General features: G+C 33.9%; 1 non-coding gene across 1 annotated transcript; it reads left to right on the top strand.

The window, feature by feature from the left end:
• The first annotated feature begins 1457 nt into the window (after positions 1-1457).
• LOC122022131 lies at positions 1458-1563 on the top strand. The gene has a single exon (XR_006122864.1). It is a non-coding gene; the product is annotated as a small nucleolar RNA R71 (small nucleolar RNA).
• Positions 1564-2800: the final 1237 nt, after the last annotated feature.

Here is a 2800-nt window from a genome sequence, read left to right as displayed (position 1 = left end):
CAAGCTTGCTTGGCCGCCCTATTAGAATGGGTTAGAAGGTGGGTAAGGGTGGGTATAATACTTTATAAATAAGAGGCTATGATAGGGACCGAGAGGAGGAATTGGTTTTGGTCTCCCAATGAAATTAAGCTTCCCGTGTTCGCCCCGAACACCCAACTTAATTTCATCAATAACAATTCATACCACTAAAGAATTATTATTGAACTACCGCACCAATCCCAAATTATATTTTGGGCTCCTTCTTATTATGAGTGTGTTAGTCTCCCTGTGTTTAAGATAATGAATGTCCACTAATTAAATGAGTTACTGACAACTCACTTAATTAATATCTCAATCCAAGAGTAGTACCACTCAACCTTATCATCATGTCGGACTAAGTCCAACTACAAGGTTTAACATGAAAATCCTTATGAGCTCCCCTTGGGGACATTATCAACCTAGATTACTATGACACAGTTTCCTTCTATAATCAACAACACACACTATAAGTAATATCATTTCTCAACTTATCGGGCCTATTGATTTATCGAGCTAAATCTCACCCTTTGATAAGTCAAAGAAATGAATACTAAATATATGTGCTTGGTATTATATTAGGATTAAGAGCACACACTTCCATAATAACTAAGGTGTTATTCTTTTATCAAGACAGTATAAAAAGAACTTACCTTAAATAGTCATGCTCAGTACACTCAAAGTGTACTAGTGTAATTTATCAGTCAAGATAAACTGACACCTAATTACACTATGACTATTCCAATAGTTTGTTCCTTTCCATCTTAGTCGCGAGCTACTGTTTATAATTTATAAAGAACCGATAACATGATCTTCTGTGTGTGACACCACACACCATGTTATCTACAATATAAATTAATTGAACAACTACACTCAGCATAAATGTAAACATTTTTTACCAATGTGATTCTTTATTTCAAAATAAATGTTTACAAAAACTAGACTTTTAGTATACACTGTAACAGATTCTTCCACCCAGGGTTATATGTGTTGGAATATGGATTGTTCTGCCTTTGATTAAAACCCATGATAGCGTCACATTGCTCTAATTGATTTATTTGTGTAGATATAGCTCCCAAAGGACATGAGTCTTGAGAATGATCAGAACTTCTACATGTTTCACAAGCACATACTATGGCATTTACTATGTTAGAATTTGTTCCTAGATTTTCTAGCTTTTTAGTAAGAGCATCCAGCTTTGCAGTCATTAGAGTAACTGCATCTACATCAAATTTTCCTGATGCTTTTGTTGGGTTTGAATAAGAATAGCTTCCACTTCTCTCTGTTGCCATTGATGATGGTTCTGTGCTACACTTTCAATAATTTCTTCGGCCTCATCTAGACTCTTATTCATAAGTGCCCCTCCAGCAACTGAATCTAGGGACACTTTAGTATGATAGTTTATGTCGTTATAAAATATGTGCATCACTAACTATTTCTCTAACCCATGGTGTGGGCATTGTCTGAGCATATTATTGTATCTATCTCATGCTTCAAATAAAAATTCTGAATCGGATTGACTAAAGCTTGCAATAAGATTTCTCATATGAGTTGTCTTGCTAGGGGGATAGAACTTATCTAAGAATTGCTGCTCACATTGTTCCCAAGTGGTAATGCTATTTGGAGGTAAGGAATTTAACCATTGTTTAGCTCTATCTCTTAAAGAAAACCTAAACAGTAATAATCTAACTGCTTCTGAAGGAACACCATTCATTTTCATGGTACCGCAAATTTCATAGAAGACTTCCAAATGCTGATTAGGATCTTCATGTGGTTTACCTCCAAACTGATTTTGTTGTACCATATTGATTATTGTAGGCTTGATCTCAAAGTTATTTGCTTCAACAGAGGGTCTAGTAATGCTTGAGTGAAACCCTCTAGCATAAGGTATTGCATAATTCTTAAGTGGTATATTTGCCATATTTGATTGTTCTTATTTTTCTTGATGTCTTTGTAAGTTCTCCTTCTATGGAATGTTCTATCAATCTCGGGATCAAGAGGAAGTAGATATCCTGCAAAGTTAGATCTTCGCATACAAGAACAAAATTAAAGAATTTGATTCAAAGAAAAGAAAAGAATAGAAAGAATTTAGTTTACAAAAAAGAATTAAAGATCAATGAATGCAATGAATGAATGAAATGATAAAGAAAAAAAATATGCAATGAAAGAATGTAATGAAAGAATGCAAAACAGAATTAGAAAACTAGTTACAAGTTAAATGTAAGAAAAGAAAAGAAAAGTTTAGTCTAACTCAAATAATAATCTCTAATGTTATAGACGCAGTCTCCGGCAATGACGCCAAAAACTTGTTACGTCACCGCAATGTTGGTTGGTCCTAGGAAGATCGTACCGGTTTCACTATACAAAAATTTTGTACAAGTGTCGAACCTTTCGTAAACAACCTATTGTATTCTTTAGAAATTAAATTAGGAATCACAAACGGAACTTAACATTATTGATTCCAAATTTAACTTATCTGTTCTTGATGGTTTAGATTTGGATCGCAAGCGGAACTTAACACTATTGATCCAAATCCACCTATGTTATAAAGTTAATTAAATATTTATTTCTAAAATCGGCTCCCAGGTCAAATATGGCGAGGCACTAGGACTTCTTGGGCATGAGATCATCCACCACTGCCTCGACAAAACCTTTAATAGAAATTCAATATTTAATTTCCTAAAATAACATTAGGTTTAACCGAAAAGAACAATCGAATGACAAATTTGAAAAACAAAAAAAAACACAACTTCGAAACAAATCCGAAATTCTAGAATCATATGCC

This window comes from Zingiber officinale, chromosome 9A (assembly GCF_018446385.1).
Source record: "Zingiber officinale cultivar Zhangliang chromosome 9A, Zo_v1.1, whole genome shotgun sequence".
NCBI lineage: Eukaryota > Viridiplantae > Streptophyta > Magnoliopsida > Zingiberales > Zingiberaceae > Zingiber > Zingiber officinale.
Note: the sequence above shows the minus strand (reverse complement) of the source record. Positions and strands in the feature narration are given on the sequence as shown.